Source organism: Meleagris gallopavo, chromosome 4 (assembly GCF_905368555.1).
Source record: "Meleagris gallopavo chromosome 4, MGAL_WU_HG_1.1, whole genome shotgun sequence".
NCBI lineage: Eukaryota > Metazoa > Chordata > Aves > Galliformes > Phasianidae > Meleagris > Meleagris gallopavo.
The window spans coordinates 28,379,663-28,402,866 of record NC_139407.1 but is presented as its reverse complement, the minus strand read 5'-3'; the positions used below and the strand labels follow the sequence as shown (position 1 = coordinate 28,402,866).

The 23,204-nt window shown below is 39.0% G+C and overlaps 1 long non-coding RNA gene across 1 annotated transcript in view; it reads right to left on the bottom strand.

Moving 5' to 3' along the window:
- The window catches only part of LOC146544455 (uncharacterized), a 178,204-nt gene extending 155,455 nt beyond the window's left edge, over positions 1–22,749 (bottom strand). The window contains exon 1 of the long non-coding RNA XR_014882778.1: positions 22,427–22,749. This is a non-coding gene — a long non-coding RNA (uncharacterized LOC146544455). The remainder of the gene's footprint in view (positions 1–22,426) is intronic.
- Between the last annotated feature and the right edge of the window lie 455 nt (positions 22,750–23,204).

Here is a 23,204-nt window from a genome sequence, read left to right as displayed (position 1 = left end):
ATATTACCACAGAGTCCGTGCTAATACATTACTGCTAGTTTGTTGCATGAGTCAATTTGCAAAAAGATGCTTGCTCAGATCCCCAAGTACACAGAAAACAAGTTCTTTGAAGAATTTGACCCCAGTTTCAACTGTTTTGAGGGTAGTGCTGCCTTTCCCCGCAAAAAACTCTCGATTCTGCAAGAATAAGTTGGCATCACACATTGGTACATGGAATATAATAAGAACACCGTGGAATAAGAAAATACAATTACAGCAGGGCGTGGAAGAGAAACAGAGCTGTCCTCTGGGAGAAAGAAAGCAAACTGGCATCAAAGGAGAAAATGCTTTCAGTAAACTGAGAATTGTTATTGCTCCAATATTTCATTTGGTGATGTTACTGTTGAAATTCTTAGGAACTGCCACTTGTCAACATTTAATGCACTTTACCAATAGTGTCAGTACATTAACCTTAGTGTAACTGAAGGTCGCCACACACAAAAAAAAAAAACCTACCCAAAAACAGATATTGCAATTAGCAATTAAATGCAAAGAAGAAAAGACAGATGTAGAGAAATTAGTATTATGCTTTTATAGCTCCCATGTTGATATTCAATAGTTAACGTCGAGTTTTAGTGGACACATCATTGGTTTGTTAATAGCAGCAGTTATAAAAGCCTTAATGAAGCTCCATGTGCACCCTGACCACGTGAAATAAAATCCCATAATCTTGTTTCAGCACTCTGAAAAAAAGAACATATTATATGCTGTTACTTTTAATTATTACTTTGCTGTAGGATCAGGTTCATATTTTGTTTACTTCTTTCCATCACTAGCTTTCCCTTCTAGTGTTTTAGCATCCTGAACTGTTCAAAGTCAATGCATACAGTTCTTAAATTTGGTGGTCAGAGTTCTGCAACAATTCCCTTGTATTCATCTTCTTCGCCCTCTGAGCGTTTGCAATAAAAACTGCTCCCAAATTCAGTGTTTGTGTTTATGAGGTTGTAGTATTAGCTATATAGGCTCAGAGTACAATTCTGGTGATATAACATACTAGAAAGCCAGCACCAAAGAAATCCAGAGCTTTCCATAGCCAACTTTTTACTATGTAACTCAGGAACAAACGTTTTTTTTCCTGTCAGTCCCTCTCCAAGAGACAGTTCATTAAAAAAGCATCAGAAATTGCTTGCTCTTTTTGTGATGGATTTTGTGCTCATAAGAAGTGACAGATAATGTTGGTAGCTGCTGTTCAGTCTTTGGGATGTTCATCTGCCCAAGAAACCATCCCAATTCCCAGTTCACCAGTCAGGTTTATAAATCGTGCAGCAGCAAGTTGTGTTAAATGGAAACACTACAAGTGTTCATTGCCACAAAACACCATCTCCGAGCCTTTGACACTGGTGATTTAATAGATTCTTCTCCATGCTGTTGCCACAGGGTTTTAAATAGGCATACCTTACAGATTACCATCAAACAAAACACGGGGCACTTAACTGCCTGCTGTATGAAAACTGCCAGCATTCAAAGCACTTGTCATAATGCCATACAACAGTGACAAGCCAACATACGGCCATTAAGGAAAAGGCAATGCCTTCATCTCATTCCACTGGAAGTGCTGGCAATTGTACACAACCATCCAGTTACAGCACCAGCTACAGGAAGCAAAGATCACAACTGAACTTCACAAGGCAGTCCATGGAATCTGATGAGACAGTAAAATTAAAAGTCATCATATGCTCACGCTGGAATAATTAATAGCAGAATATAAGTGTCCTTATACCTAAATTCTTCCTTCTAACTCACCACAGACCTAACATCCTGTATCTTCCTCCTCTCACAAGTCTAACTACCTTCAGAATACGTAACATGGTTGCATAAATTTCAAGAAGATATAGCCTACCTCAAAGTCATCTTGACAAAGCCTGACCCAATTTTTTTTTAACCAGTTTTGAGAAAGATTTCATTATTTTACATGCACAAATATTTATTTCCAAGGAAGAAATAATGCGGAAAATAGAGTGTCTCATTTTAGTTTCACAAATCTCTACGATGGACTAGCTCAGAGTCAAGATAACCTCAGGAAGCCTGAGATCTAGCAAACATTTCAGGTCCTGGGTAGATTATGAAAGGAGTCAAGAGCATAGTCAGTGTTTTCTTCAATCCTCCCTGAAACAAAGAGAGAACTAGAAAGAACCATTTGAGTCCAGGCCATCAATGCTGGCACCAAGATTGTGCATACACTAGAATTTTGGGTTTATTATCATGGAAGAATCTTCAAGATGAGAGGCATGCTGGGGTCCAACCTGTCTCAATGGGGTAAAGTTTCTTGGTCCATACCCTGGCAAAACTGATAAAGAGGGCTTGAAACAAGGATCAGTGAGGGAACATTTCATGACACAGAGGTTAAGCTAAGAAGTGGTACACAGCACCATCTGAGTGTGGCAAGGCTAATGAGAGCATTGTCCCGCATGACAGATTCAGAAGCACATCTGAAATGCTTATATACTGTCACAGAGTAAAAAGAACAAGCAGAATGAACTTTGGTCACTTTCCAGAGCTGTGATATTATCAGTATTAGCAAGACTTGGTGGGAAGAGTCCCACAGCTGGAGTGCTGGGATGGAGGGCTGTTGGCTACTCAGGTGGAACAAGCAGGGTCTGGAGATGTTGAACTGTGTGTACAGAAAAGGTGTACATTTTGAGAAGTCTCATGTTAAACTTGCCCCGGAGTTGAATCTCTGAACAAAGAGGAGTTTTCAAAGGAACTCAGATCCACTCAAGAGGAAAGCCATTGCGCCTTTCTTCGCACATCAGAATTAAAGTCTAGCAATGGATACACAAGTATAGGATGTGTTAGCATCAGAAAGATATATCAGAGCATGGGTAGTTGTAAGTTAGGTCCTCACAGTAGTGGTTTATGGTCTCTATTAGTAAACCATTGTTACTCTCAGTTTACTTCTCAGGAAGCTAGGCTCCCATCAAAAGATATAAAAGCTAGCTACTCTCCTTCAACCTTACCTGAGAATGCCACATAATAAGGTCTGCTTTTTTTTTTTTTTAAAAAATCTCTCAAAACTGTAGAGGAATTGTGAAATGCTGTTTTTTTTTTTTCCCCCTTCGCAGCTCAAACACTAGAATACCAGCACCCACAAATTACTCTTCATTTATCCATTTAACAGCACAGCAAAATTTTGAGCTGATACCACAAAGACTAGGAGCTGTAATCCAGTCTACTCCATAAAACCTAAAAGGTATATCTTCAAAGTAAGCACCCAATTTATCCAGAACTATGGAGTGTACTACTTCATACATCTACACATCTGTCAGCCAGCCCAAAAGCTATACATTGCAGTGTACTGCTGTGTTTTCTGAACTACGATTGTTTTGATGAACACAGTACTACCGACTAGCAGAATTGCCTGAGCTCAAACAGAACGCATAACACTAAATCATATCTCATCCGTAGCAGGAATCACAGAACTGGAAGGGAACTCATCAAGACACTGTCCCTACCGCATAAACAGCAAATAGTAGAAGTGTTTAATTTACTTGCTCACAGTTTACTGCATTGTTGAAAGCAAAAAAACAGATTTTTGAAAGATTACATAGAATATTGAAGAGGGTGCCTTTCTGCTGTGTTCCAGAATTGTCCCCTGCATGTAATGCGACTTTTAGAACAGGAGGGACTGTTCTTTCCCTAAGGGTGCCTTAAAGTGCTCTGTAGAGTGAGACTGATGAGAGACAAGAAGATCAAGCTTAGAGCTTGAATATGGTGCACAGTACAATTTCACTTAAATCACAGAAATGATGAAAAGCAATTTGATTTCATAAGACACTGTACTGGGTCTGGCTGGGATGGAGTTCATTTTCCCCACAGGAGCCCATGTAGTGCTGTGCTTTGCACCTGCAGCTAGAGCAGCATTGATATTGCGCTGATGCTATTGCTGAGCAGTGCTGGCACATCATGGCTTTCTCTCCAACTCCCCCACTCAACCTCCTCTGAAAATTGGTAGGCTAGGGGTAGGCAAGAAGTAGGGAGTGATGCAGTCAGGAATCTGATTTAAACTGCATAGCATTATGCTCAGCTGTAAATAAGTTTATCTAAAAACAAATAAAATGATATAAGATTTGAGTTCCACCAACATATGGACCACATACTTTGAGTGTTTACAGTAAAGAAGCTTTTCCTAGTATTAAGCATAGATCTTTATTGCTTCCAATTAGGTTAAATATGTCTTGGCTTAACCTCAAAGGGAGAAAAAAAATTCATTGCCCTTCACTTGAAAGCACTTCATACACTGGAGACTGAGCAAGCAGTTTCTTTTCCTAAAGGTAAAAATACAGTAACATTTGCAGCTTATCAGTCTTGTTAAAAATAGTAAGCAGTCACTGTGAGACTCTCAGATCAACCTACACCTTCTTGGAACACTTAGGATGCCTAAATCAGTAATCTAACAGGGTCCCTACTTCTGCAAATAGAAGAATAAGCACCTCACTTGACTATTAATACATCTCAGAACATTAACAACTATCTTTTCTGCAACAGCATTGCCTTGTTGCCTTTACTACATACTCCAATATACCAGAAAGATTGTTCCCCTATAGCTACCTGAGACTCCAAGGGTTTGCTTGAGTCCAAACTGACACCAAATAACAGAATGCCTTTGAGTTCAGACCTTCAAGACCTCAAGTAACTGTTTTACCACTCATCACTTTGGAAGGCAAAAAGCTAAACCAGAACACTCCAAAGGGAATTAAAAAAAAAAAACACAACAACACAACAAATAAATATTTACGCATTGCAACTGAAGGCAACATCCAGCAAACAGTCCCTTAACTAATGATTAGCACAACACCATTTCTTACTACTTGTCAACTCCAGTCCCCAGCCCAAAGAATGCAGGGCTACCAGATGAGTTCACCTGACTACTTCCTACATCTGCCATATGTCCAAGCAATTCATGGAAACAGATCTCAGGAAACATGTTCACTAATACAGAAAACTCTGAATACATTTCACTTAGCTGTATGAGATCAAACTATGGCTTCATGACCTCCCATGTTTACTATTTAAAGATTCCCTATACCTTAAGTCCTTTCTTCAACGTTGCAACAATTTTTCTATGGGCTCAATTTGAGAACAGTCAGGTTAGCTGTGTGAAATAGCTAATAGTCACAGTAGAGACAGACTAGCTTCATTTATTCTGCTGAGAGCTAGTAAATTGGTCAGGAAGATGTCAAGTGTTGAAGAATTGTCCACAACAATTTCTTCTTATTTTGAAGAATGTATTACTCATTTGATCTAGGTTTTCAAGCCGCTGAGATTTTTCAAAATATCAACAAGAAACATATACACTCCTCACTTAGAAAAAAAAAAAAACCAAAACAAAAAAACACGTAATACAAGTATGTGAACAAAATGGTAGAAGCTCTCAGGGAAGAACTAGATTCATTAATCCTAAAATCTCTGCCCCATCACCCTTGTGAGCTAGACAGAATACTAGAAAACAGCTTCAATTCAAGTCCAGTCCAAATGCACACTATTCTACTGAGAACACAGCAACTTGGAGCCTTCTCAGAGCAGGGACCAAAGGGCTTCCCGTACTCTCGGAATCCCAGCTTCGTTGCAGCCCAGAAGCCAGGATGCACTGGAAAGAAAGGCTGCTACAGGTTGAAAGACCACCTTTCCTGTTCACAACTTCATCAAGTGCATATCGCACAGCAGAAACACTATAGAGGGAGCAGGGGTCCACTTCTACAGCAAACCTTGGCCAAGATGCTGAAAAATATGAGTAATATCCAGAGTTGAAATTAACTCTCACCTTGCTGAACCAGCTAACATGCACAAACAATATGCTTTGGTGCATCTATCCCTGTGAGCTAAAAAGGCAAAGAACTAATCCAAAAGGAAAAATTGATAGGGTCAAGCAGGTATGAAAACTTCAGTGTAACCAGTACCTTAAAAAGCTTACGTGGAATAGCAGGTGACATAAAAAGTAAAGATCTTCATATGCAGTTACTTTTCTACAAGAAAAGTAATACAGTTGTTCACTCTTCAACTACTCACTCATCACTCACTGAGTTTCTCACGCAGAGCCCAAATAACACACCTATGAAATCCTAAGAAATCCACGGCAAATTCATCCTTTAAGGCAGCTCAATTGTATGTCAATTTACTCAAACAGTATATGGAAGGTTCACATCCTGGAAGTCTTTTTATAAATCAGTTCCAAGAGCAAAGTTGACTTTTGACCATAATATTCTCTGCACCAGGAAGTGAATGTGGTTGAAGTGAGAACAGTTTCTCCTTCTCAAGTTACTGAAAGTAAAATGCTTTCTGATAAAATGCTTGCAGGTACAGATTGATTTAGAAGATCTGATTTATATTAACAAATAGAAAGGTCAGTCTGTAAGTACTGTGCATACTCCTCAAAATGCAAAACTAAATCAAGTTTTAAATTCAATGTGGTAGTTCTGGTGTGGATTTGGACACAATTCCCTTTTTAAATGAAAAAGATTGTCAACATTTATCAGCACAACATTAAAATCTGAATGTCACTCTAGCTTCCCACAACTGATTAAATAACAAAGATAGGGAAGAAGCACTATAATGCACTATGACTCCTCGTTATTATAATGTAGAGCATTTAAAGTCTAATTTACCTCACAAAGGTAATGTCTCCTCAACCCTACAGTATGGAAAATTAAGTTGTAAGCAGCAGTCTGAGCAGAGTAGGAAACATCGTCATAATGTGCAAGAGACTGTACCTAAGAGGAGTGGCCTGCTACACAAAGCAAACGGAGGCCTATTTTTGCGTGGATTAGTTAGTTGAGTGATTACTACATATGAGCTCTAAGTACCATAGTGTATGACTTGCTGATGACTACTGGTAGCAAGACTAAGAGAACTGGATCTGAAAGACTATACAAGATTCTTAAATCCTCACAGGTCTGTTTCTGTTGCTAGTTCTTTTCTGCACTCATGCATTCTGTCAGGTTACACAAATATAACAGACAGACTGCTGCAGGAGCTCCTGGATACTAATAGTTGGAAGACAAGCAGATCTTTCTCCACATGGAACTGATCTTATTTCTATGGTGATATCTAATAGGAGGCAAGCTACTATTTTCAACACTTGCTCAGGTCACAGGCAGCAGAACACAAAATCAGTTTGTTTTACAATCTTTTATCTACTGAACATCTAACTGATAATGATTTTTAGGTCACTTCATCCCTGGATTGGTCTTAGGGAAATTAAGACTGAATGAAAGGTATTTTTTATTCAGAAACTCACTGTCCTGTACTGCTGTCATGCAGAGGAGAAACTTAACTAGGGAAGCATAATTACCATCATGAAGAATCCTGTCCAAAATTTCCTGAGGCATTATAACTGGGTAAAAAGTTTATAAACTTTTACACTGATAATTACAACTAATGGAGAACTTCAAAATAGAAGCATTCCTTGAACTAACCAGAAAAAAAAAATGATCAGATCACTGCCATTAACAGGACATGAACACTGAGAAAAACGAAGACATTTCAACTGTTCATCATATGGTGCATGAATTCTTCAATCCACAGGAGATGCAGAATATCAATCATTATTTTATCCATAGTTTTATCAGAAGAGGTTTAATTAATACAAATGGCTGACTCCCAGGTAGGAGTGTCAGTCCCATTCCCTTAAAAATCCTGGTTTTGCTTACTCAGAACCAAGACCATCTTATGGATCACACAGATGTTTGCACACCTGAGCAGCTTGATCTCACACCAACCTATGGGGTGTGACAAGATTCTGACTTTGCTACAGAGCTTAACCAGAAATATCTTTCAGGCTTAAAATGATCAGAAGTTGGAATGCATGAACCAAAGGTGAAATAGAAACATGTATCTGCATCTACAATCTGGAAATGCATTTCTTGGAGCTGTGGACGGTTGTTCACCTAGGTAGAAGCCGACAGTATCCTCCTACTCTTCACAATGCAAATTCTCCATTTTAGACTCTGTAATCAGCAACTTATGCACAGTGTTCTCAGTTTTCTTTCAGCTCATACAAGAGACATTTCATTTTTCCTGTCTATCTTCTTCTGTCATGAACGCCTACAGTTTCCACTACTTAGCCTTGCCAGGGGTTCAATTAAATGCACTTCTGTGCCACAGTCTCTACAATGCATAAAGCAACTGAATACCATAAGAAAAAAGTTACTCTGAACCTATTCACATTATTAAAGGCTATCTGACTACCATTTGAATCTTTTTTTTTCCCCCCCTCTAAAACTGATCACCAGCATAGACAAATGTCCTTCAGAATTCTTTCTTTTGTCATTAAAAGACCATTATCAAAGGAGATCTGAACATGTTTTTTCTGCACTTTTTCTAACACCCAAAAATAGAAGACAGCACTCAAAACCTCTTGGGAAAATAAAAAACCAAAACACCAAAAACAACCACATACACATTCTACAGCACCCACCACATTTGTACTCTTTGGCCATTCCAAAGAAAATAGCTTATTTCCAACTTGTGAAGCCAGTCATGTGGAAAACAAAACTCAACTCTTTTACCATGAGCTGGATTCCTCTCCTCCTTTTTAATAAAATGAATCAGAAAATAGGAGAAATCTAATCTCTATGGAAATAGGTGTTCCTTCCCATCACTGCTATATACCAAACATTTCCCAGAGTTCTCATCAGTCTGACAGCAGAGCCAATTCCCAGTGGACCCTGTTAGAAAGGAGGAGCTAGTAATTTCTTCACTACTCCTCAGTTCAGAGTTAGTACAAGAGACTCTAATGTCTCCTAACTCCTTTTAACCCTCTGAGCACACACTTGGGCAAGATGACTGTTAACATCAGCAGTTTCACAAGAGAATCATAGAATGGCTTGAGTTGGAAGGAACGCAACCCCTCTGCTGAGGGCAGAGCTGCCAAACACTAGACCAGTCTGTCTAGGGCCCCATCCAGCACTGAATGCTTCCAGAAATGGGGCATTCACAACTACACTGGACAACATATTCAGGTGCCTCACCACTCTCCAAGTAAATAATTTCTACCGAACACAACCTAAATCTCTCCTCTTTTAGATGGAAGGCATTCCTCCTTGTCCTGCTCAGTGTCATCCTGCATCCATTTCTTTCCTGCTCAAAAGCTTCCCTCAAATACTGGATGGCTGCAATGAGGTCTCCAAAGAGTCTTTCTCCTCCAAGCTGAACAAATCCAGCTCCTTCAACCTTTCTTCATAAGAAAGGTGCTCTCCAGTTCTCTGATCAGCCTCTTGGTCTTAGTCTCAAGCCAAGAGTTCCTGCACACTTTTAGAAACTCTAGAATGGACAGTTCTGTTGCCAGTGCAATTTACAAAGAAAGATACATTGTCTTTATTTAAATTTAAGGAGAAATTAGAGTTCTGTTTTCTGCAGAATAAAACTTCGTGGAACTCATACTATTAAGTTCACATGCATTTTGAACATCCTCCCTGCTTAAAAACAAGCTGCCAAAAATACAGCTTAGTGATTTCGAATAGAGAAAAAGTCAGCATTCGCACAGATAGAAAAGACTATAACACCAAAAGTTAGATGAGGAGCAAAGCTGAAAATTCAGTATTAACTAGTCAGCTAATGCCATATTCAAAAGCTCCATCAAAGCACACTAGAATGCTCCAGTTCAGTTTCTAACCAAAGAAATATGCTGAGAAAGGCATTAGTAAACAAATTAAGTAAGCCAAGTTAAGACAGGGAGTCAGAAATAAGCTTTTTGTTCTTTTTTTCCCCCAGATATTTGAAAGAATTCAGTGAAGAATATATTCAGGCTGGATAGGACCAAATCCAGTGTAACAACATATCTCTTTCCAGCAAATTAGAGCAGTTGCAATGGTCAAATGGAACTTTGGAAACAAATAGGAATTTCCAAACCACCTGCTATGTGATGCAACATGTTTTCTCACACTGTATTAATACAGGCCACAGAACAGTCACACACACGTGCATCAGGCAGAATTCTCATTGCCTAGTGAAATCCTCATCAACTAGAACTATTAAGACTAGGCATTACCTGCTCATGTCTCTGTCAGATGCAAGTCACAGTGATTCACCTACAACCCTAAATTAGTCATGGGCATCTAGAAGGACTCCCAAGGATAACCAGAATATATGTATTGGAGGGATCTGCCCTGTGTTTTGGATGCTGTTTTCCCAGTTGCTCCATTCAAGTTATAGTTGACACTGCAGGCTGAACCCTCACAGCTGAATCAAGGTTAGATATCTAGAAACCAGGAGGCAGAGTATATCTGGACCATCATACATCTGCCCCATTTCAAGGACTCTTCAGTAGCAGATATTAAATCTCCAAAAAGCAAAAAGCCATTTACAAACGCTGCAAAGTATTACGCAATTCTCTCTTTCAACAGGAGCTAAAGATGCTATTTTTTTTTGGTTCCTGCCTGGAACATTGCACTCTCACCCCCATTTTCAGAGAAATTTGAAGGGTGCATATTTCTCACATAAGACCAAAAAACAAGCTAACAAAAAAAGCCCCTAGGTTTTGGGGACCCTATCAGCAGCGACTCTGCGTAGGAAGGACTCTAAGGGGCAAAGTGGCAGTTAGCTTCAGTCCTCCAGTGGTGACTTCACAGTTAAAAAATGTAAAACAATTACCAGCATATCCAGGAATGCCTTAATATCATGTCAAAGCTTACCAGCTTGGACCAGACCTGAATCTCCTAAAACAAGCAAATGCCAAACCTATCTGCATTTACTTCTGACTATCCAAGGTATGTACTTCAGTCTGAATTTGACATATCCCCAAGACTTTTCTTCTTAAACGGTTTGTCTTCACTTTTAAAACAAATCCCTTGATCTCATTGTTTCTTGGTTGTCAGTAGATATAACTGCTGGGGTTACTTTGCTGTCTCCAGATGTGACCAGTAGAGTTGACATATAGCTCTAACATCTTCTCTGTGAATACAAGGAGAGCATTTTAAACTACTGTTTTCATAATAGCTAAAGACTTTTATACAGGTCATCTCCTTCCCAGGCTTACTGCTCAGATGCTCAAAATAAAGTCATTCTCTAATATAATTTCAATACAGACATGTTTGAGTCCACCCTTAGGAACCTCCTGTAACAATCAATACCATAGATGAACCCACATACACTGCTGGGCAAAATTCTTCTTGCCATTCCTATTAAAAACTGTAGCTCAACGTTATAACAATGACATCAGTAATTAGCCATTCTGTACGTCAGCATAAAGGGATTCTCTTTAAATTGATGCGTTCTGCCAAATATTTAGGAGGCTGAGCTTCTTTTTAACTTGAATAATATCAGTCACTATCCAAGACGAGCTAGCAATAAGATCAGCCACCAGACAAACTGAGAAAGATGATTGGAAAGCTCCCTGGGCTTTCCACTCAGCATAATAATCCTTGCCCATTCTTCATCATTTGTTCATTGATTGTTCAAAATAGTTTTGAGCAGGGCTTCAGGTATCTATGGAGTTGGAGAAAACACAGCACTAGATACAGAAATACAACTCAAATTAGCTGGGCAAGTATGATAAATTGTCTGTGTGTCTTGTCAGAACACTCATTTTCAATACAGCGATTTATTTCCTCTTTAAGATATGCAACTTGTACCATTTACATTTGAGATGCAGAACAGGATATGCTTTATATTTACTAGTGAATTGTTTCATTAAAAAAAAAAAACCAAACATCCAAACTTCTAAAGCCAGGAGTTTTATGAGGGGTTACACAGAATCTCAGAATGGCTTGGGTTGGAAGGGACCCAAAGAACAAGTTCCAGCCCCTCTACTACAGGCAGAGTTGCCAACCACTAGGATCAAGTACTAAATAAATTTGCTCAGGGCCTCATCCAACCCAGCCTTGAAGACCTCCAGAGAAGGACATTCACAGTCTCTCTGTGCAACCTGTTCCAGCACCTTACTACCCTCTCAATGGAAAACTTCCCCCTGGCATCTAATATAAACCTTCCCTCCTTTGTTTTAAAATCATTCTCCATTGTCCTATCACTATTTGACCATGTAAAGTTAATTTCTCTACTGATTCCCTTTAAGGGCTGGAAGGCCACAATGGGGTCTCCCCAGAGCCTTCTCTTCTCCAGACTGAGCAAGACCAGCTCCTACAGCCTGTCTTCACATGAGAGGTACTCCAGCCCTTAGATCATTTTCATTACTCCCCTCTGGACCCTCTCCAAAAGCTCCACATCTTTCCTGTGTTGAGGGCCCCAGACCCAAACATACTATTCCAGATGGGGCCTTGAAAAGGCAGAGTAAAGAGAGACAATCACCTCCCTGTCCCTGTTGGCCATTCTCATCTGATACAGCCCAGAATATCAGCCTTCTGGGCTGCAAACACACTGCTGGCCCACATTAGGTATTTCATTTACCAGGATCCTTAAGTCCTTCTCAACAGAGCTCTTCTCAGTGAGTTCTTCTCCCTGTCTGTATAGATAGCTGCAATTGCCCCAACTCAAGTACAAAACCTTGCATTCTGCTTTGTTGAACCTCATTAGTTTCATACACACCCACCCCTCAAGTTTATCAAGGTCCCTCTAGATGGCATCCTTTCCTCTGTTGTATCAACTGCACCAATCAGATTCATGTCATCAGCAAACTTGCTGAGGGTGCACTTGATCCTATCATCTATGCCACTGATAATGATGTTAAAGAGTACTGGTCCCAAGGATACACCTCTTGGGACACCACTCATCACCAGTCTCTATCTGGACATAGAGCCATTGACTGCTAACCTCCCACTGCAACCTTCCAACCAATTTCTTATCCACCAAACAATCCACCCTTCAAATACTTATCTCTCTGATTCAGAGACGAGGACATGGTAGGAAACCATGTCAAAGGCCTTGGATTACAAAAAGTAAAGAATTCATCTGTCCTGTGTTTTAAGAGCTAGAAGTTACGACTTCACACAGACAACATTAGCTATCCACTGACATCTGCACATCACCCTAACAGGCTGGCAAGGTACCTGCATGGAATCAAGGAAGCAGATCTCTGGAAATATCTGCTTTAACTTATTAAGATTACACCGTTGTTTTCACTAAGCTGTGGTCATGACAAAATAGAAGTGAGGATCTAGTTGACAAAAAAAAAAAAAAAAAAAAGATACAATAGATATTTGTGCCCAGGAGTTTTCCAAGGAAGCACTAATCCAAACATAAACAGAAAAGAACAAAACAAGAGGGAATATAGTTAAACAGCATCAGCTAGCACCAGATCCACATTCCTTGAACTACAATGACTTCACAGCTACATCTAAAACTTAAACAGCAGGCAGTCAGCCACTGCCAAAGAAAAGACTGAGTACTTGAGAGTAACACAGAAACATCTTCTACATTTGAAATATCAAAATAACAATGGGATCTTAATGATCTGCAGCACTGGCAAATGCATCATGACAAACTATGATCCAGAGCCATACTGAGACACCACTGAAGTCCCTATTGATAAACCTTGAGAGAATGCTTTATCAAACACTTCAAGCTTTATCAATAACCACATGCAATTGCAAATTCAAAACTCTGGGCAAAAAAAGTGAGAAGTCACATTAAAGATAAAGAGACCACAGTAAGAAGTTGTGGCTGCTCTAGTTCAGTTGCGTAGCTTGGACTTCAGGGGGCACCAGACAGTTACTGACTGCTTAAGCACTGCTTAACTCACTAAATCAAGAAGAGAGAAGCCATCAACTTCATTGGGTCCAAGCATTACTCCAGACTATCTTTAAACCGGGTTGTTCTACATGGTCAGTGGTTACTATGAACCTTTAACTTTTCTTGAAAAATACAGACACGTACATAATTTCCAAATCACTTGTTTATTTTCAAATCACTTTCCTCCCATCTGTTTCAGGGGGTTATGTTTGCATGCCTTATGCCAAGTTCATCAGTTTGCACATACTGTGTATGTTAGGATATTTTACTTGAGTCTAGGGATAGAAACTCTCTCTTGCCTATTGATTTCATAACTAACTTTCACTTCTGAAAAATTTACATTTTCCTTCCCAATTGGAAAGCTAAAACCATATCATACAGTCAAAATGTAAACATGTTATAGTATCAGGGACACACAACTATAAGCTACAGAAGAACTGTGCTTCAGTAGCTTTCAGTCCACACTTTATTTGCATAAAGCATCCAGTCTTCATGTCCTTTTTATACCTGACATGCCCTGACACTGCTTGCTTAGGTGCCCAAAGAAATGTAAATAAAGCCATGAAACACTTCATTAATTACTGTGCTTGACCTCTGGCAAAGGATTCTCCTAAATTAAAACCTATTTAAATAAGCAGATCTTGTATGAAAGCATCCAGTAGCACTAAAATTGTCCATTATCAGAGACTCAAACACAGCTTTTAGTAAGCTGCATTCGTTATCTTATAGTAGAGTTCTCATCCCTTTTGTCTACTTGAAAGTCCTCACACAATCTTATGTTTGACCTTTTCATTCTAGTCTGCCACAGTGAGTCAGTGCAGCTCAGAATATGACTGCATGCTGACCCATCCTGGTTCTACTTCAGCAAAACACTGAACAACACTCTGAGCCTTATTTCCAAGCCTGACTACACAGAGTCACTGCTACCTTAATCGCTGGAGACCAGGGGTCTCATCAGGACGTTTATGAAAAGCAAAAAATTAATCTTTTAGCTGGAACTGTAACAGATTCCTATTCACTATCAACCAAGAAGAATCAAGTTCTAATCTTACCCACAGATCACGTGGGCACTTGAGGAGCTCTGGAAGCCATGCTTCTCAGGTCTGCTGGATAAGGGATGGAGATGCTGTATCTGAAACATGCTGATTCACTGAACTCAGGAAGACCCTCCTGATTTCCACGCATCAGACACTAGCTTTGGGTATGGACGCTTTTCCTCTGTCTGCAGGCTCTTGGAAAAAGTAGCATTGAAGGCATCTGTAGTAGAGCATGTTACAATTGTTTATTGTGAGTTTAAGAATCACTATGGGTTGTAAGTGGATACTGTAGCAATCACAATCCCATGACTCCAGCAGTTCCTACTCAACTGCGTGGATCTAGAGATCTACTCCATGTGAGCAGAGTAGTTTTCTCCACATACGGAGAAAGCAGCTTGCTATCCACGTCAGGGGCACTAGCTCTTCTCATGACCCTCAGAACAACTGAATGTTCAGTCTTTGTGCCCAGCCAAGGCCAAAGATTACCGTGACACTCAAAAAAAGTGCATGCCCAACAAAAGAAGAGAGAGAAGGGAAAGGGAAAGAAAAACATATAAACTTCACAGAAAGCAAGACTTGGTTACAGACTGCTGATCTAGGATCACATCTTCATTTACTACCTTTCCCTCCTCAGGAAACACTATCTTTTTTCTGCCCTCTACCTAGTTCTCATTTTCCCCTCACCTTGAAGATATTAACACACTCATTCCCAAATCTTACTTCTATTCTGGTCTAGAAACCTTCTCCTCTACAGAGCTGCAAAAATATAGCTAATATAATAATAATAATAATAAAATGCATATATTACAATTTGTATTGCATTATGCTGTGCTTTTGAATGAATGAAAATATAGGTAAATGCAATGCCACCTTTAATACTATTACTTCAATCAATACATTTAAAAACCAATCCTCCTGAAAAGAAAAGAAAAAAAAAAATAAGGATCTCCCCATGAATAGATGAACCTCCATGACATCCAAAGAAATAAGAGAACAAATCAACAAGATCTAGCTTCAGGACAAATCTCAGCTCAGTAGTCTCCCCAAGCAAAAAGGGACTTCGTTAACTCAGACTCAGCTGCAAAGCACCTATTGGTACCTACAAGCTATCAATCATCTTGATGTTTTTGTTTCTACCATCAGTTAAGCCCAACCAGTACAATAAAGAGAAAGCGTTAGGTGAAAGAAAGGAAAACTATCTCTAAGGCCTGCAAATCAGCAGGCCCCACAGCACCTATGCTGAAGCCCCAGTGCACTGATGAACGATCATTGCCCACTAGAAAAGGAATGGATTTAAGCACGTGTATTAAATATTTTGTTAAACTTCAGCCTGTCTCAAAACTACAAACAGAGCGTTTAAGCCATTTCAAACATGTTTGACACCTTCAGCACAGTTACCCCTGATCTTCAGTTACATCACTTCAAGTGACTGAGCTCAGGATCCCACATACACAAAACTGTCTCTGGAAAGAGAGTACACTGGGGAAGACCTACTGAACAAGAGAGTGGAGAAAAGGGGAGACCTTGGGGCACTAGAAAGCGATAGCACAAATGTTGTTATATACATACAATCCTGCCACCACCCAGCTGATTGTTACACAAAAATTTTATGTGCTCTACAATGGGTTTACTTTATAACCTTCTCTTTCTCCAAGTATTCTCATAGAGCAATCAGAATCCCGTTATAATACCAGAACAGAACCCAGTTTCTCTCACAGAAGCTACAGTCCAGAGAAGGATTTACTTTGTTTTCTGTTACCTCTTAGACTGCTCTTTGTATTTCTTCAGAAATTTTAATTGGGACTATAATTAGCTCATACCTCCCTGCCTTCACATGCCTTTTCCCAGCTTCCTTTATGAAGTGCTAGATCCTAACAATATTAACATTCTCTTCTTGAACCTCTTGAGATCCTAGCAGTAATTTCATGCATCAATAATGTTTTACTGAAAATAAACAGACATAAAACATAGGTAACTTGGGAATAATCAAGAAATCGCACATGTCCTGACGTTCAGCCAAACTGCCTAGTGACCTCTGTAATTACGTCATTCATTTACATATCCCCATCCAGCCCAATTTCCTTCTTCGTGATGGAAAGCATACCTGTCTAGCTAAGCAGACTGAAAAGGTGTGACCGACAAAAGCAATGAAACCTAATGAGACAGAACGCAGATGCCATAAAGGTTTAGACTCATTGGATTGTTTTCTTGTAAGGGCTGACGATCAAATTCCAGGTCTACAGCAGGAAACTGTTATTTATTCTGGCACAGCTCTCACATATACTTTTTAAAGAATTCATACCACCTCTTACATTTTCACCATTACAGGCCAACATCTACCAGATCATTCTAGACAGAGCTACTACCCAAAAATAAGGGAAATATATGCTTTCAAAGCTCTGACATTTCCATATCCACAACCCTCCTTCTCAGCAGGCAAAATGGGAACCTTGGTCACATGCTAATGAATGGGCAAGTGCCAGAAGAAGGATATATTAAAAATAAAGTCAGAGCTTTAATCCTTTGAACACCAAGATACATCTAGAAGGAAAAGGCAATTTCAATCTGCATTACAAACAGTAACCTTTCCATCAGCAAAACATTCCTACAGTCCCTTACAGTATAAACACCCGGTGCTTATTCTCCAAATTATGAACTCTGACACATCTGCACATGGAAAATAAAAGATAGCTTTTTAGCCTCAAGAGCATCTGGCATTCCTAATTATATACTTTATTCCAGCAGGAACTAGAGGGTTTCAAACGACTAAAGGAGTGAAAGATTTCACAGGGAAACATAGAATCTCTGCTATTACTGAGTTTTTGGAACCTCACCTTGAGCATTGTGCACAGTTTGGAGCACCACAATATAAGGAGGACATTATAGGACTATTAGAGAGCATACAAAGAAGGGTTTTGAAGATGGTAAAAGGTTCTTGACTTTGTTCTTACTAACAAGGAAGGGCTGGTCAACAGCTTAGGATGTAGCAATTGTGAGATGGCAAAGTTTGAGACCTTGTATGGAAAAAGCAAAGCAAGAAGTAGGATTGCTATCCTAGACTTCAGGAGAGCTAACTTTGACCTAATGTGGGGAACCTGCTTTAGCAGCAGGGTTGGACTTGATCTCTTGAGGACGTTTCCAACCCCTACAATTCTGTGTGACTCTTTGATTCTGTAAAGATTTAGAGGACAAGACATATGAGGTTCACTGCAGCTAAGGTTAGTTGGTTTATTTAACCCAGAGAAGAGGAGACAGAGACCTTACCACAGCCTGCAGCTTTCTCACAAGGGGGAGCAAAGGGAAGAACACAGAACTGGGTCAGGTGGATGACAGGAAGATTATTCATTAAGAGTTAGTTGGGCACTGGAACAGGTTCCTCTGGACAGCAATCATGGCACCAAGTCTGCCAATTTAATTCTTGAGTAGACCTGCATAGAGTCTGGAGTTGGGTTCAATAATCTTTGTAGGCCCTTTGCAAGTTGAGATATTCAATGAAACATGCACCAAAAAAAAAAAAATACACAAATGTATTTTTCTCAGGTCATGGAAATAGAGTGCTTGGCCTTTGAGTTTCATTCTGAAAATGCCTTTTTGGGAGTGATTTCAATTCAGGAGAAATTTTGAAGACAACTAGGAGGTGAATTGAATTTTAGAGTACCCTTCTTCACTGAACTATTTTCGATGAGAAAGGTAAAAGGTTAATTTCACAAGTATTAAGTGAAGTGTCTCGTGCTTACATTTTAGATGGTGTGTTTCAGCAGTGGCAACAGCAGGTCACCTCCACTGATGCAGATTTTTTAATTTATTTTTAGAAGCACAGCCCCAAACTCTTGATAACTGCTGGTGAAAATGCATAGCTAATGGTAGTGGCTACATTGAAAAATAGCATCTTGTAGCTGAGAATTTGCTTTATCAAAAAGCATTAGCAAGCTCTGCATCTACTGTAGTTTCCATGGAAATGAATAGGAAACATTACTTTTAGAGCAACCTATGTGTAAAGGAAGATGAATACTTTCCTTAGTCCGGTTCAGCCAACAGGCAACTGGAAACAGTTTTTAACACTAATAGGTAGAGAATAGTACAACGTTCTGAATTTTCAAGCAAATTACAGTACTCTTAAAACAATTTTTTTTTTGGGGGGGGGGACCTTAAACACCGAACTTGCAAATTTTCATTTTAGTGAACAGCACTTTTTCTGAATTAGTCATTAAACTAAAATGGAAAAAGTAGTTTTGGGGTTTTCAGTTTTCTTTTGTTTTTAATAGTTCATGGAAATCTACAGGATGATCACTTGTTCTCATTACGTTTCAGTCTTCAATTACAGTACTAGTAAGGAACAATCTTATTTTGAAATTACTTCTTAATGGGAATAAATCAATCTCATAATTTATTGAATTCTCAAACTCCAATTGCAAACACTGTACATAAGCTACATCAAGATAACAAATTACAGTAAGTAAAATAAAACCACAGAAATGTAATTATACAGTTTCAACAGTTGTTCTTGTCAGGGCTGTGGAAAGTCCCTACATGAATCTGAAATTTCACTCAGTTTTGTCACGTTCAGCCCAAGAACCACTTCCCATGCCAAAGCTCTTTGATCCAGGATTCAGGGTGAAGTTCTGCCAGAGGCTAAGTGCTTCAGGAAAAAGTGTTAAAATGTACTCGCATTCTAGCCTTCACAGATTCATGCTCATTCTCATTCTTGTTTGCAAGAAACTATTTCTCTTTTTAGACTTACCTGTATCATTAAATACTATCGTTCTTGGTATTAAAGACAAATCCCTAATCCATCATTCCAGTGCTAAAGACTGAGACACATCTGAGCTCCTGTTCCTTGCTGAGCAGCAGATGTGAATGAAGTAGAAGCAGATAACTGATGGCCTATGTCACATCACATGTGAAGAAAGCAAAAGTGTACATCAGTAGTTAGATAACTACGACCCAACAGACAATGGGTTAAAGAAAGCCTCCAGAAGATGACAGTTCTCTCTGTCAGAGATTTTGCAATGACCCTGATCCAACTGTTTATCTTCTTTTCCCCCTTCTATCATAGCAGTTTAGATTGAAGCTTCTTTAGCAATGAAAAACATCTATTTACTTGGCATGAAGAGTAAGAGACCCTCATCTTAATTTGATCCTCTTGGCACCACTGTAATTACAAACAACAATAATCAGGGGAAATGATCAAATAACTAGTGTGAAAAAACACTGAGAGGCATCTTATAAATTATTCAAGCAGTCATAGTTATTAACAGCTTCCTAGATTATTGAAGCTAAGCCAACAATAATGTTTTGTTTTAAATAATTTCCATCCATTACCATCATTCTTTAAGACAAAACTGCACTGACATATTTAACCTCAATGAGGGTACCACCACTGCTAAGTGTTGCCCTTGGACAGAAAACCTTGCAAGGAAATTCTTCCCTTGCAAGGATTTGCAGAATTATAATAATATTTCTGTGTCCATATTAAATTTTATAGTTTTTTTTTATTACCCAATATAAATATGAGGTTTCTGTTACTTCCATACAATCTTAAAATAATTCCAAGGTTGTGCTGTCATCCCCAAACCATGGAGATTTGTAACCTTAATTCAAACACTGGAAATATAACAATGTACAACAAAAGAAACAATGTAATGCCAAGCACAATTTTCTACTACAATAAGCTGGAGAGTGGCTGAGCAGAAAATTCATCTTTTGTGTTTTATTACGTATCAGTTGTGTTATGCATCAGTAGTCCATAAGCAGAGATCAGACCTCTATCAAATGCTTGAATGATAACGTCTCTTGTGAAGCCGTTTCTGAAAAGTCAAAAGACAACAGCAATGGCTTTCTGAAGTCAATTGTTCAGCTCTCTGAAGTTGAGGCAACAAAGGAAACTAGTTTCGCTCACATTCATTTTGTACTAAATATATCTAGTCTTGGCTTCAGGTCCTTTACGCTCCATTTTATCTAAGTGTTTCTAGAAGATGTAACTTTTGCACTGACAGAGAACAGTAAGAGAAAGCACCCATAACACTCCTTCTTAGCCAGAATCTAGGAGTGGAGAACTTACTCATACTTCTCATGACTAAGACTTTTCAAAAAGGCCAGGAACACCACACAACACGATTCACAATGACACTGTCTGGCAGCCTGATTGTAAGATCTTAATTTTGTCACATCATATCTTATGATTTAATTCAGCAGACAGCTAAGCACCACCCAGCCATTTGTTCACTACCCCTCAGCAGGATGGGGGGGGACACAAACTGAGAAAAGATTAAGACAGTAAATAAAGAGATATTAATTAGTAATAATATGTATACAAGACAAAAATGATGCAGACTTCTCTTGTAAAACAGTCTAGAACACTGATAAAAAATGCTACAGGTTAAGTCACTATATCATATCAGACTATAACTCCACTTAGCGGGAAAACAGCAGGGCCTACAGAGATAGGAGAGAATCTGCTACCAAGCACCAAGTTCAGCCAGTAACACGTAACAGAGTAGTCCTGAACTGCAAAGATCAATAAAGCAGCATACCCATATTACACATTTGACACTATGAAACAGTAAGACCTGCATTACATTGAGAGCTGTCCCTACGCACGCATTAGGAGATGATTCATTTATATAGCATTCTCCAAGATAGACACCATTTAAAGAAGCAAATAGGTCAAAGTTTGAAGAACTGCAATTTTACAAAACAGCATACACAAAATTTTTAGTTGCTACGCTAAGGATGCTTCCACGCACGTTCCAAGCAGCATAGGCTTCATAGCTGACAGTTAGACATACTTGAGTAGGACCTCAGAGAATGATGTCTCTACCTCCATCCCAACACTGGAAAAGTGCAATTATGTTGTTCTTCATTACCATGAAAGAACTTAAGCAAAGCACCAAACTCTGACCATCATCAAAAGACATAACACAAGAAATGAAGCACAGACCAATGCCTTGAGGAAAATATCTCTGCTCAAGGAAACAGCTAAGCAGAGCAGCCACAGTAGGAAAGGAGCCTTCACTCTTGCATCAGAAACGGTACTGCTTCATGAATAGCACAAGACAGGGCTCTGTGCCAACACCACTACTTCCTGTATAGTCAAACATAGCATAAACAACAACAGAACAAAAAACACAAAACCTTGGGCTTGTTAGCAAGTATACTATTACCAGTACTGAAAATTATTAAAGCTTCAGAGCTGGCAACATTGCTGTACCAACACGTGCACTACGAATATCCACCCAAGAAGTAGCACATAATAATACTACCCTTTCACAATCAATAACCAAGCCATATTTCAGAAACAAAAAATTACAGATCTTTTATTTTTCAGCCTTAGAACAATTATCTCTTTGTAACATGAAAAGGCTAACATCAAATCAATAACTCCAGACATTAAGTTTCCATCTTTATCATGTTTGGCAACCAGCAAGTTCTGCTGGATCTTTAACAATACGCCTCTCATTTTCTGAATACACAGGTTGGAATACCCAATCAAGGAGGAGCATGTACTGCTCCTGTATGACTGCTGCTGCTGTCTAGAGACTGCAGTTTCACACCACAGAAGAAAACAAAGTTTTACACAGCCAAATAATCAAGACAATAAACAGTTTCACTGATTCTAGCCTGACTCCCTCTATGACGGAATTTCAGCTACAGAATGAAGCTAATGCAATTAGAGTTAAGTGTTCCTCTAAGAAACACTGAAAGTAATGACTGGAAAATTAACGCCTTACCTTCGGTTCAAGATAAAGACAGTGCACAGTTGAAGATGCGTAGGAACTGATCCTGAGAAGCACAATCAACAGGAAACAGCTTCCAGTTCTGCAAGTGCTCCCTCTGCTCAGGCCAAGGCAGGGATTCTCTGGCAAAAGCAAAAAAAAAAAAAAAAAAAGCAAACAGAACATTATCATGAAATCAAGCCCAATGAGAACACATAGAAAACAAGACGTGATCAAGGCAAATTCATCCATAATCAGTAAGCTTTATAATTATTCATCATTTGATTAGGAAAGCATATCCCTATTTCTCTTTCTAACGGTTCCTCAGTTTATATGATACATCTTATTCTTTGTGTAGAGGAAGAAAAACACATATATAGAATGAAAAGGAACAAGTGGCAGGAAAGAAAATACTTAATACATGTAATAATCATACATTCACAATGATGGAAGGGTCTTTAGGAAGTTATTAAGCCAACTCCTACCTCAAGGAAAGCTCAGTCTTTCCTGATCAATATTTGCCTGATCTACTATTAATGATCAGCCACAGAGACTTCAAATCCAAACTAGAAAGACTAATCCACCCTCCTTTCCTGTCAGGAAATGCTTTCCTGATATTTAGCTTTTTCTATCAGAAACGTAGGTATGTAAATTACCACAACATGCACGACAGATGTCGAGTGTTGTTCCTTTTTTTCCCCCCCCTCCCCTTTTAAAAAGGAAGCTTGTTTCAAATTTGTTGATATTCTGAAAATCACCACTACTTTTAAGATGAGGAAGTGATATGTAGACC